Source organism: Ascaphus truei, chromosome 1 (genome assembly GCF_040206685.1).
Source record: "Ascaphus truei isolate aAscTru1 chromosome 1, aAscTru1.hap1, whole genome shotgun sequence".
Lineage (NCBI taxonomy): Eukaryota > Metazoa > Chordata > Amphibia > Anura > Ascaphidae > Ascaphus > Ascaphus truei.
In genome coordinates this window covers 297,549,970-297,563,810 of record NC_134483.1, presented here as the reverse complement: position 1 = coordinate 297,563,810, position 13,841 = coordinate 297,549,970, and positions in this window count along the sequence as shown.

Below are 13,841 nucleotides of genomic sequence, written 5' to 3'. Positions count from 1 at the left end.
AGAGCTCCTAGACCTTCCTATAAGAAGTTAGCCAAAAAGTAGCTTCGAAAAACGCTTAGGGTAAGTTTCAGAGTTGCTTCTAATGTACCAAAGCTGGACTTAGACATAATTTCACTCTCACAACATTATGGCTGGTTGGAGACAGTCCGAACAACAAGTACCGGGTCCATGGTTCTGGGCGTATACTGGGGGGGACGGGGACGACTCCCATTAACCCCTGACTATACCGGGGATACGCTTATCACAATGCCTTTCTGGTCTGTGCTGAAGCAGGGCATTCTGGCAGCCAAGTGGCTTGACCTTTATTTGTGAGCCTGGTTACCCCCTCTCGGAACCACAGACTTAGAAATCGCCAGCTCATATACAGTGCATAAAATATATTTATATATATACCCTTATACACCATTTTAATAAAAAATATCACAAAATTCTTCTAAGTCCCTCGGGAAGAGTGAAAGACGCGCACGTTCATTTTCAGAGCTCCTAGACCTTCCTATAAGAAGTTAGCCAAAAAGTAGCTTCGAAAAACGCTTAGGTTAAGTTTCAGAGTTGCTTCTAATGTACCAAAGCTGGACTTAGACATAATTTCACTCTCACAACATTATGGCTGGTTGGAGACAGTCCGAACCACAAGTACCGGGTCCATGGTTCTGGGCGTATACTGGGGGGACGTGGACGACTCCCATTAACCCCTGACTATACCGGGGATACGCTTATCACAATGCCTTTCTGGTCTGTGCTGAAGCAGGGCATTCTGGCAGCCAAGTGGCTTGACCTTTATTAGTGAGCCTGGTTACCCCCTCTCGGAACCACAGACTTAGAAATCGCCAGCTCATATACAGTGCATAAAATATATTTATATATATACCCTTATACACCATTTTAATAAAAAATATCACAAAATTCTTCTAAGTCCCTCGGGAAAAGTGAAAGACGCGCACGTTCATTTTCAGAGCTCCTAGACCTTCCTATAAGAAGTTAGCCAAAAAGTAGCTTCGAAAAACGCTTAGGGTAAGTTTCAGAGTTGCTTCTAATGTACCAAAGCTGGACTTAGACATAATTTCACTCTCACAACATTATGGCTGGTTGGAGACAGTCCGAACAACAAGTACCGGGTCCATGGTTCTGGGCGTATACTGGGGGGGACGGGGACGACTCCCATTAACCCCTGACTATACCGGGGATACGCTTATCACAATGCCTTTCTGGTCTGTGCTGAAGCAGGGCATTCTGGCAGCCAAGTGGCTTGACCTTTATTAGTGAGCCTGGTTACCCCCTCTCGGAACCACAGACTTAGAAATCGCCAGCTCATATACAGTGCATAAAATATATTTATATATATACCCTTATACACCATTTTAATAAAAAATATCACAAAATTCTTCTAAGTCCCTCGGGAAGAGTGAAAGACGCGCACTTTTATTTTCAGAGCTCCTAGAACTTCCTATAAGAAGTTAGCCAAAAAGTAGCTTCGAAAAACGCTTAGGGTAAGTTTCAGAGTTGCTTCTAATGTACCAAAGCTGGACTTAGACATAATTTCACTCTCACAACATTATGGCTGGTTGGAGACAGTCCGAACCACAAGTACCGGGTCCATGGTTCTGGGCGTATACTGGGGGGGACGGGGACGACTCCCATTAACCCCTGACTATACCGGGGATACGCTTATCACAATGCCTTTCTGGTCTGTGCTGAAGCAGGGCATTCTGGCAGCCAAGTGGCTTGACCTTTATTAGTGAGCCTGGTTACCCCCTCTCGGAACCACAGACTTAGAAATCGCCAGCTCATATACAGTGCATAAAATATATTTATATATATACCCTTATACACCATTTTAATAAAAAATATCACAAAATTCTTCTAAGTCCCTCGGGAAGATTGAAAGATGCGCACGTTCATTTTCAGAGCTCCTAGACCTTCCTATAAGAAGTTAGCCAAAAAGTAGCTTCGAAAAACGCTTAGGTTAAGTTTCAGAGTTGCTTCTAATGTACCAAAGCTGGACTTAGACATAATTTCACTCTCACAACATTATGGCTGGTTGGAGACAGTCCGAACCACAAGTACCGGGTCCATGGTTCTTGCCGTATACTGGGGGGACGGGGACGACTCTCATTAACCCCTGACTATACCGGGGATACGCTTATCACAATGCCTTTCTGGTCTGTGCTGAAGCAGGGCATTCAGGCAGCCAAGTGGCTTGACCTTTATTAGTGAGCCTGGTTACCCCCTCTCGGAACCACAGACTTAGAAATCGCCAGCTCATATACAGTGCATAAAATATATTTATATATATACCCTTACACACCATTTTAATAAAAAATATCACAAAATTCTTCTAAGTCCCTCGGGAAGAGTGAAAGACGCGCACGTTCATTTTCAGAGCTCCTAGACCTTCCTATAAGAAGTTAGCCAAAAAGTAGCTTCGAAAAACGCTTAGGTTAAGTTTCAGAGTTGCTTCTAATGTACCTAAGCTGGACTTAGACATAATTTCACTCTCACAACATTATGGCTGGTTGGAGACAGTCCGAACCACAAGTACCGGGTCCATGGTTCTGGGCGTATACTGGGGGGGACGGGGACGACTCCCATTAACCCCTGACTATACCGGGGATACGCTTATCACAATGCCTTTCTGGTCTGTGCTGAAGCAGGGCATTCTGGCAGCCAAGTGGCTTGACCTTTATTAGTGAGCCTGGTTACCCACTCTCGGAACCACAGACTTAGAAATCGCCAGCTCATATACAGTGCATAAAATATATTTATATATATACCCTTATACACCATTTTAATAAAAAATATCACAAAATTCTTCTAAGTCCCTCGGGAAGAGTGAAAGACGCGCACGTTCATTTTCAGAGCTCCTAGACCTTCCTATAAGAAGTTAGCCAAAAAGTAGCTTCGAAAAACGCTTAGGGTAAGTTTCAGAGTTGCTTCTAATGTACCAAAGCTGGACTTAGACATAATTTCACTCTCACAACATTATGGCTGGTTGGAGACAGTCCGAACCACAAGTACCGGGTCCATGGTTCTGGGCGTATACTGGGGGGGACGGGGACGACTCCCATTAACCCCTGACTATACCGGGGATACGCTTATCACAATGCCTTTCTGGTCTGTGCTGAAGCAGGGCATTCTGGCAGCCAAGTGGCTTGACCTTTATTAGTGAGCCTGGTTACCCCCTCTCGGAACCACAGACTTAGAAATCGCCAGCTCATATACAGTGCATAAAATATATTTATATATATACCCTTATAAACCATTTTAATAAAAAATATCACAAAATTCTTCTAAGTCCCTCGGGAAGAGTGAAAGACGCGCACGTTCATTTTCAGAGCTCCTAGACCTTCCTATAAGAAGTAAGCCAAAAAGTAGCTTCGAAAAACGCTTAGGTTAAGTTTCAGAGTTGCTTCTAATGTACCAAAGCTGGACTTAGACATAATTTCACTCTCACAACATTATGGCTGGTTGGAGACAGTCCGAACCACAAGTACCGGGTCCATGGTTCTTGCCGTATACTGGGGGGACGGGGACGACTCTCATTAACCCCTGACTATACCGGGGATACGCTTATCACAATGCCTTTCTGGTCTGTGCTGAAGCAGGGCATTCTGGCAGCCAAGTGACTTGACTTTATTAGTGAGCCTGGTTACCCCCTCTCGGAACCACAGACTTAGAAATCGCCAGCTCATATACAGTGCATAAAATATATTTATATATATACCCTTATACACCATTTTAATAAAAAATATCACAAAATTCTTCTAAGTCCCTCGGGAAGCGTGAAAGACGCGCACGTTCATTTTTAGAGCTCCTAGACCTTCCTATAAGAAGTTAGCCAAAAAGTAGCTTCGAAAAACGCTTAGGTTAAGTTTCAGAGTTGCTTCTAATGTACCAAAGCTGGACTTAGACATAATTTCACTCTCACAACATTATGGCTGGTTGGAGACAGTCCGAACCACAAGTACCGTGTCCATGGTTCTGGGCGTATACTGGGGGGACGGGGACGACTCCCATTAACCCCTGACTATACCGGGGATACGCTTATCACAATGCCTTTCTGGTCTGTGCTGAAGCAGGGCATTCTGGCAGCCAAGTGGCTTGACCTTTATTAGTGAGCCTGGTTACCCCCTCTCGGAACCACAGACTTAGAAATCGCCAGCTCATATACAGTGCATAAAATATATTTATATATATACCCTTATAAACCATTTTAATAAAAAATATCACAAAATTCTTCTAAGTCCCTCGGGAAGAGTGAAAGACGCGCACGTTCATTTTCAGAGCTCCTAGACCTTCCTATAAGAAGTAAGCCAAAAAGTAGCTTCGAAAAACGCTTAGGTTAAGTTTCAGAGTTGCTTCTAATGTACCAAAGCTGGACTTAGACATAATTTCACTCTCACAACATTATGGCTGGTTGGAGACAGTCCGAACCACAAGTACCGGGTCCATGGTTCTTGCCGTATACTGGGGGGACGGGGACGACTCTCATTAACCCCTGACTATACCGGGGATACGCTTATCACAATGCCTTTCTGGTCTGTGCTGAAGCAGGGCATTCTGGCAGCCAAGTGACTTGATTTTATTAGTGAGCCTGGTTACCCCCTCTCGGAACCACAGACTTAGAAATCGCCAGCTCATATACAGTGCATAAAATATATTTATATATATACCCTTATACACCATTTTAATAAAAAATATCACAAAATTCTTCTAAGTCCCTCGGGAAGAGTGAAAGACGCGCACGTTCATTTTCAGAGCTCCTAGACCTTCCTATAAGAAGTTAGCCAAAAAGTAGCTTCGAAAAACGCTTAGGGTAAGTTTCAGAGTTGCTTCTAATGTACCAAAGCTGGACTTAGACATAATTTCACTCTCACAACATTATGGCTGGTTGGAGACAGTCCGAACCACAAGTACCGGGTCCATGGTTCTGGGCGTATACTGGGGGGGACGGGGACGACTCCCATTAACCCCTGACTATACCGGGGATACGCTTATCACAATGCCTTTCTGGTCTGTGCTGAAGCAGGGCATTCTGGCAGCCAAGTGGCTTGACCTTTATTAGTGAGCCTGGTTACCCCCTCTCGGAACCACAGACTTAGAAATCGCCAGCTCATATACAGTGCATAAAATATATTTATATATATACCCTTATAAACCATTTTAATAAAAAATATCACAAAATTCTTCTAAGTCCCTCGGGAAGAGTGAAAGACGCGCACGTTCATTTTCAGAGCTCCTAGACCTTCCTATAAGAAGTAAGCCAAAAAGTAGCTTCGAAAAACGCTTAGGTTAAGTTTCAGAGTTGCTTCTAATGTACCAAAGCTGGACTTAGACATAATTTCACTCTCACAACATTATGGCTGGTTGGAGACAGTCCGAACCACAAGTACCGGGTCCATGGTTCTTGCCGTATACTGGGGGGACGGGGACGACTCTCATTAACCCCTGACTATACCGGGGATACGCTTATCACAATGCCTTTCTGGTCTGTGCTGAAGCAGGGCATTCTGGCAGCCAAGTGTCTTGACTTTATTAGTGAGCCTGGTTACCCCCTCTCGGAACCACAGACTTAGAAATCGCCAGCTCATATACAGTGCATAAAATATATTTATATATATACCCTTATACACCATTTTAATAAAAAATATCACAAAATTCTTCTAAGTCCCTCGGGAAGAGTGAAAGACGCGCACGTTCATTTTCAGAGCTCCTAGACCTTCCTATAAGAAGTTAGCCAAAAAGTAGCTTCGAAAAACGCTTAGGTTAAGTTTCAGAGTTGCTTCTAATGTACCAAAGCTGGACTTAGACATAATTTCACTCTCACAACATTATGGCTGGTTGGAGACAGTCCGAAACACAAGTACCGTGTCCATGGTTCTGGGCGTATACTGGGGGGACGGGGACGACTCCCATTAACCCCTGACTATACCGGGGATACGCTTATCACAATGCCTTTCTGGTCTGTGCTGAAGCAGGGCATTCTGGCAGCCAAGTGGCTTGACCTTTATTAGTGAGCCTGGTTACCCCCTCTCGGAACCACAGACTTAGAAATCGCCAGCTCATATACAGTGCATAAAATATATTTATATATATACCCTTATACACCATTTTAATAAAAAATATCACAAAATTCTTCTAAGTCCCTCGGGAAGAGTGAAAGACGCGCACGTTCATTTTCAGAGCTCCTAGACCTTCCTATAAGAAGTTAGCCAAAAAGTAGCTTCGAAAAACGCTTAGGTTAAGTTTCAGAGTTGCTTCTAATGTACCAAAGCTGGACTTAGACATAATTTCACTCTCACAACATTATGGCTGGTTGGAGACAGTCCGAACCACAAGTACCGGGTCCATGGTTCTTGCCGTATACTGGGGGGACGGGGACGACTCTCATTAACCCCTGACTATACCGGGGATACGCTTATCACAATGCCTTTCTGGTCTGTGCTGAAGCAGGGCATTCAGGCAGCCAAGTGGCTTGACCTTTATTAGTGAGCCTGGTTACCCCCTCTCGGAACCACAGACTTAGAAATCGCCAGCTCATATACAGTGCATAAAATATATTTATATATATACCCTTATACACCATTTTAATAAAAAATATCACAAAATTCTTCTAAGTCCCTCGGGAAGAGTGAAAGACGCGCACGTTCATTTTCAGAGCTCCTAGACCTTCCTATAAGAAGTTAGCCAAAAAGTAGCTTCGAAAAACGCTTAGGTTAAGTTTCAGAGTTGCTTCTAATGTACCTAAGCTGGACTTAGACATAATTTCACTCTCACAACATTATGGCTGGTTGGAGACAGTCCGAACCACAAGTACCGGGTCCATGGTTCTGGGCGTATACTGGGGGGGACGGGGACGACTCCCATTAACCCCTGACTATACCGGGGATACGCTTATCACAATGCCTTTCTGGTCTGTGCTGAAGCAGGGCATTCTGGCAGCCAAGTGGCTTGACCTTTATTAGTGAGCCTGGTTACCCACTCTCGGAACCACAGACTTAGAAATCGCCAGCTCATATACAGTGCATAAAATATATTTATATATATACCCTTATACACCATTTTAATAAAAAATATCACAAAATTCTTCTAAGTCCCTCGGGAAGAGTGAAAGACGCGCACGTTCATTTTCAGAGCTCCTAGACCTTCCTATAAGAAGTTAGCCAAAAAGTAGCTTCGAAAAACGCTTAGGGTAAGTTTCAGAGTTGCTTCTAATGTACCAAAGCTGGACTTAGACATAATTTCACTCTCACAACATTATGGCTGGTTGGAGACAGTCCGAACCACAAGTACCGGGTCCATGGTTCTGGGCGTATACTGGGGGGGACGGGGACGACTCCCATTAACCCCTGACTATACCGGGGATACGCTTATCACAATGCCTTTCTGGTCTGTGCTGAAGCAGGGCATTCTGGCAGCCAAGTGGCTTGACCTTTATTAGTGAGCCTGGTTACCCCCTCTCGGAACCACAGACTTAGAAATCGCCAGCTCATATACAGTGCATAAAATATATTTATATATATACCCTTATAAACCATTTTAATAAAAAATATCACAAAATTCTTCTAAGTCCCTCGGGAAGAGTGAAAGACGCGCACGTTCATTTTCAGAGCTCCTAGACCTTCCTATAAGAAGTAAGCCAAAAAGTAGCTTCGAAAAACGCTTAGGTTAAGTTTCAGAGTTGCTTCTAATGTACCAAAGCTGGACTTAGACATAATTTCACTCTCACAACATTATGGCTGGTTGGAGACAGTCCGAACCACAAGTACCGGGTCCATGGTTCTTGCCGTATACTGGGGGGACGGGGACGACTCTCATTAACCCCTGACTATACCGGGGATACGCTTATCACAATGCCTTTCTGGTCTGTGCTGAAGCAGGGCATTCTGGCAGCCAAGTGACTTGACTTTATTAGTGAGCCTGGTTACCCCCTCTCGGAACCACAGACTTAGAAATCGCCAGCTCATATACAGTGCATAAAATATATTTATATATATACCCTTATACACCATTTTAATAAAAAATATCACAAAATTCTTCTAAGTCCCTCGGGAAGCGTGAAAGACGCGCACGTTCATTTTTAGAGCTCCTAGACCTTCCTATAAGAAGTTAGCCAAAAAGTAGCTTCGAAAAACGCTTAGGTTAAGTTTCAGAGTTGCTTCTAATGTACCAAAGCTGGACTTAGACATAATTTCACTCTCACAACATTATGGCTGGTTGGAGACAGTCCGAACCACAAGTACCGTGTCCATGGTTCTGGGCGTATACTGGGGGGACGGGGACGACTCCCATTAACCCCTGACTATACCGGGGATACGCTTATCACAATGCCTTTCTGGTCTGTGCTGAAGCAGGGCATTCTGGCAGCCAAGTGGCTTGACCTTTATTAGTGAGCCTGGTTACCCACTCTCGGAACCACAGACTTAGAAATCGCCAGCTCATATACAGTGCATAAAATATATTTATATATATACCCTTATACACCATTTTAATAAAAAATATCACAAAATTCTTCTAAGTCCCTCGGGAAGAGTGAAAGACGCGCACGTTCATTTTCAGAGCTCCTAGACCTTCCTATAAGAAGTTAGCCAAAAAGTAGCTTCGAAAAACGCTTAGGGTAAGTTTCAGAGTTGCTTCTAATGTACCAAAGCTGGACTTAGACATAATTTCACTCTCACAACATTATGGCTGGTTGGAGACAGTCCGAACCACAAGTACCGTGTCCATGGTTCTGGGCGTATACTGGGGGGACGGGGACGACTCCCATTAACCCCTGACTATACCGGGGATACGCTTATCACAATGCCTTTCTGGTCTGTGCTGAAGCAGGGCATTCTGGCAGCCAAGTGGCTTGACCTTTATTAGTGAGCCTGGTTACCCACTCTCGGAACCACAGACTTAGAAATCGCCAGCTCATATACAGTGCATAAAATATATTTATATATATACCCTTATACACCATTTTAATAAAAAATATCACAAAATTCTTCTAAGTCCCTCGGGAAGAGTGAAAGACGCGCACGTTCATTTTCAGAGCTCCTAGACCTTCCTATAAGAAGTTAGCCAAAAAGTAGCTTCGAAAAACGCTTAGGGTAAGTTTCAGAGTTGCTTCTAATGTACCAAAGCTGGACTTAGACATAATTTCACTCTCACAACATTATGGCTGGTTGGAGACAGTCCGAACCACAAGTACCGGGTCCATGGTTCTGGGCGTATACTGGGGGGGACGGGGACGACTCCCATTAACCCCTGACTATACCGGGGATACGCTTATCACAATGCCTTTCTGGTCTGTGCTGAAGCAGGGCATTCTGGCAGCCAAGTGGCTTGACCTTTATTAGTGAGCCTGGTTACCCCCTCTCGGAACCACAGACTTAGAAATCGCCAGCTCATATACAGTGCATAAAATATATTTATATATATACCCTTATAAACCATTTTAATAAAAAATATCACAAAATTCTTCTAAGTCCCTCGGGAAGAGTGAAAGACGCGCACGTTCATTTTCAGAGCTCCTAGACCTTCCTATAAGAAGTAAGCCAAAAAGTAGCTTCGAAAAACGCTTAGGTTAAGTTTCAGAGTTGCTTCTAATGTACCAAAGCTGGACTTAGACATAATTTCACTCTCACAACATTATGGCTGGTTGGAGACAGTCCGAACCACAAGTACCGGGTCCATGGTTCTTGCCGTATACTGGGGGGACGGGGACGACTCTCATTAACCCCTGACTATACCGGGGATACGCTTATCACAATGCCTTTCTGGTCTGTGCTGAAGCAGGGCATTCTGGCAGCCAAGTGTCTTGACTTTATTAGTGAGCCTGGTTACCCCCTCTCGGAACCACAGACTTAGAAATCGCCAGCTCATATACAGTGCATAAAATATATTTATATATATACCCTTATACACCATTTTAATAAAAAATATCACAAAATTCTTCTAAGTCCCTCGGGAAGAGTGAAAGACGCGCACGTTCATTTTCAGAGCTCCTAGACCTTCCTATAAGAAGTTAGCCAAAAAGTAGCTTCGAAAAACGCTTAGGTTAAGTTTCAGAGTTGCTTCTAATGTACCAAAGCTGGACTTAGACATAATTTCACTCTCACAACATTATGGCTGGTTGGAGACAGTCCGAACCACAAGTACCGTGTCCATGGTTCTGGGCGTATACTGGGGGGACGGGGACGACTCCCATTAACCCCTGACTATACCGGGGATACGCTTATCACAATGCCTTTCTGGTCTGTGCTGAAGCAGGGCATTCTGGCAGCCAAGTGGCTTGACCTTTATTAGTGAGCCTGGTTACCCACTCTCGGAACCACAGACTTAGAAATCGCCAGCTCATATACAGTGCATAAAATATATTTATATATATACCCTTATACACCATTTTAATAAAAAATATCACAAAATTCTTCTAAGTCCCTCGGGAAGAGTGAAAGACGCGCACGTTCATTTTCAGAGCTCCTAGACCTTCCTATAAGAAGTTAGCCAAAAAGTAGCTTCGAAAAACGCTTAGGGTAAGTTTCAGAGTTGCTTCTAATGTACCAAAGCTGGACTTAGACATAATTTCACTCTCACAACATTATGGCTGGTTGGAGACAGTCCGAACAACAAGTACCGGGTCCATGGTTCTGGGCGTATACTGGGGGGGACGGGGACGACTCCCATTAACCCCTGACTATACCGGGGATACGCTTATCACAATGCCTTTCTGGTCTGTGCTGAAGCAGGGCATTCTGGCAGCCAAGTGGCTTGACCTTTATTAGTGAGCCTGGTTACCCCCTCTCGGAACCACAGACTTAGAAATCGCCAGCTCATATACAGTGCATAAAATATATTTATATATATACCCTTATAAACCATTTTAATAAAAAATATCACAAAATTCTTCTAAGTCCCTCGGGAAGAGTGAAAGACGCGCACGTTCATTTTCAGAGCTCCTAGACCTTCCTATAAGAAGTAAGCCAAAAAGTAGCTTCGAAAAACGCTTAGGTTAAGTTTCAGAGTTGCTTCTAATGTACCAAAGCTGGACTTAGACATAATTTCACTCTCACAACATTATGGCTGGTTGGAGACAGTCCGAACCACAAGTACCGGGTCCATGGTTCTTGCCGTATACTGGGGGGACGGGGACGACTCTCATTAACCCCTGACTATACCGGGGATACGCTTATCACAATGCCTTTCTGGTCTGTGCTGAAGCAGGGCATTCTGGCAGCCAAGTGACTTGACTTTATTAGTGAGCCTGGTTACCCCCTCTCGGAACCACAGACTTAGAAATCGCCAGCTCATATACAGTGCATAAAATATATTTATATATATACCCTTATACACCATTTTAATAAAAAATATCACAAAATACTTCTAAGTCCCTCGGGAAGAGTGAAAGACGCGCACGTTCATTTTTAGAGCTCCTAGACCTTCCTATAAGAAGTTAGCCAAAAAGTAGCTTCGAAAAACGCTTAGGTTAAGTTTCAGAGTTGCTTCTAATGTACCAAAGCTGGACTTAGACATAATTTCACTCTCACAACATTATGGCTGGTTGGAGACAGTCCGAACCACAAGTACCGGGTCCATGGTTCTGGGCGTATACTGGGGGGACGGGGACGACTCCCATTAACCCCTGACTATACCGGGGATACGCTTATCACAATGCCTTTCTGGTCTGTGCTGAAGCAGGGCATTCTGGCAGCCAAGTGGCTTGACCTTTATTAGTGAGCCTGGTTACCCCCTCTCGGAATCACAGACTTAGAAATCGCCAGCTCATATACAGTGCATAAAATATATTTATATATATACCCTTATACACCATTTTAATAAAAAATATCACAAAATTCTTCTAAGTCCCTCGGTAAGAGTGAAAGACGCGCACGTTCATTTTCAGAGCTCCTAGACCTTCCTATAAGAAGTTAGCCAAAAAGTAGCTTCGAAAAACGCTTAGGGTAAGTTTCAGAGTTGCTTCTAATGTACCAAAGCTGGACTTAGACATAATTTCACTCTCACAACATTATGGCTGGTTGGAGACAGTCCGAACCACATGTACCGGGTCCATGGTTCTTGCCGTATACTGGGGGGACGGGGACGACTCCCATTAACCCCTGACTATACCGGGGATACGCTTATCACAATGCCTTTCTGGTCTGTGCTGAAGCAGGGCATTCTGGCAGCCAAGTGGCTTGACCTTTATTAGTGAGCCTGCTTACCCCCTCTCGGAACCACAGACTTAGAAAGCGCCAGCTCATATACAGTGCATAAAATATATTTATATATATACCCTTATACACCATTTTAATAAAAAATATCACAAAGTTCTTCTAAGTCCCTCGGGAAGAGTGAAAGACGCGCACGTTCATTTTCAGAGCTCGTAGACCTTCCTATAAGAAGTTAGCCAACACGTAGCTTCGAAAAACGCTTAGGGTAAGTTTCAGAGTTGCTTCTAATGTACCAAAGCTGGACTTAGACATAATTTCACTCTCACAACATTATGGCTGGTTGGAGACAGTCCGAACCACAAGTACCGGGTCCATGGTTCTTGCCGTATACTGGGGGGACGGGGACGACTCTCATTAACCCCTGACTATACCGGGGATACGCTTATCACAATGCCTTTCTGGTCTGTGCTGAAGCAGGGCATTCTGGCATCCAAGTGGCTTGACCTTTATTAGTGAGCCTGGTTACCCCCTCTCGGAACCACAGACTTAGAAATCACCAGCTCATATACAGTGCATAAAATATATTTATATACAGTATATACCCTTATACACCATTTTAATAAAAAATATCACAAAATTCTTCTAAGTCCCTCGGTAAGAGTGAAAGACGCGCACGTTCATTTTTAGAGCTCCTAGACCTTCCTATAAGAAGTTAGCCAAAAAGTAGCTTCGAAAAACGCTTAAGTTAAGTTTCAGAGTTGCTTCTAATGTACCAAAGCTGGACTTAGACATAATTTCACTCTCACAACATTATGGCTGGTTGGAGACAGTCCGAACCACAAGTACCGGGTCCATGGTTCTTGCCGTATACTGGGGGGACGGGGACGACTCCCATTAACCCCTGACTATACCGGGGATACGCTTATCACAATGCCTTTCTGGTCTGTGCTGAAGCAGGGCATTCTGGCAGCCAAGTGGCTTGACCTTTATTAGTGAGCCTGCTTACCCCCTCTCGGAACCACAGACTTAGAAATCGCCAGCTCATATACAGTGCATAAAATATATTTATATATATACCCTTATACACCATTTTAATAAAAAATATCACAAAGTTCTTCTAAGTCCCTCGGGAAGAGTGAAAGACGCGCACGTTCATTTTCAGAGCTCCTAGACCTTCCTATAAGAAGTTAGCCAAAAAGTAGCTTCGAAAAACGCTTAGGGTAAGTTTCAGAGTTGCTTCTAATGTACCAAAGCTGGACTTAGACATAATTTCACTCTCACAACATTATGGCTGGTTGGAGACAGTCCGAACCACAAGTACCGGGTCCATGGTTCTGGGCGTATACTGGGGGGGACGGGGACGACTCCCATTAACCCCTGACTATACCGGGGATACGCTTATCACAATGCCTTTCTGGTCTGTGCTGAAGCAGGGCATTCTGGCAGCCAAGTGGCTTGACCTTTATTAGTGAGCCTGGTTACCCCCTCTCGGAACCACAGACTTAGAAATCGCCAGCTCATATACAGTGCATAAAATATATTTATATATATACCCTTATACACCATTTTAATAAAAAATATCACAAAATTCTTCTAAGTCCCTCGGGAAGATTGAAAGATGCGCACGTTCATTTTCAGAGCTCCTAGACCTTCCTATAAGAAGTTAGCCAAAAAGTAGCTTCGAAAAACGCT